Below are 410 nucleotides of genomic sequence, written 5' to 3' on the forward strand. Positions count from 1 at the left end.
TTATGAAACTGCTAATTTGTGAAATTATCTTGGTTAAGTACATCTGTACCAGAATGTTACAAATATATATGTATGAGTATATATGTGTGTGGATGTATACACATAAATCATATTACAAAGAAAAGCTGTTACCTTAATCTATTTTATTACCATTTGAATATCACTGAGAGAAATCATCTTTCTACTAATCATCTCAGAACTGTTTCACTAAAATCTGACTAATTCGTTTTACACATATTAACATATAAAAATTTACATACATAAATATTGATTTTCTTGGAGATTATAAGTCTTGAAAATCCAAGACATTTTAATAATTGCCTTCTTCCATAATGAGATCCATTTTGGTTTAATATTAAATGAGGAAATTCAGAAACACAGATTAGTACAGATAGTATAAGTGCTACCTT

The sequence above is a fragment of the Propithecus coquereli genome, unplaced genomic scaffold, assembly GCF_000956105.1.
Source record: "Propithecus coquereli isolate 6110/MARCELLA unplaced genomic scaffold, Pcoq_1.0 Scaffold72, whole genome shotgun sequence".
Classification (NCBI taxonomy): domain Eukaryota; kingdom Metazoa; phylum Chordata; class Mammalia; order Primates; family Indriidae; genus Propithecus; species Propithecus coquereli.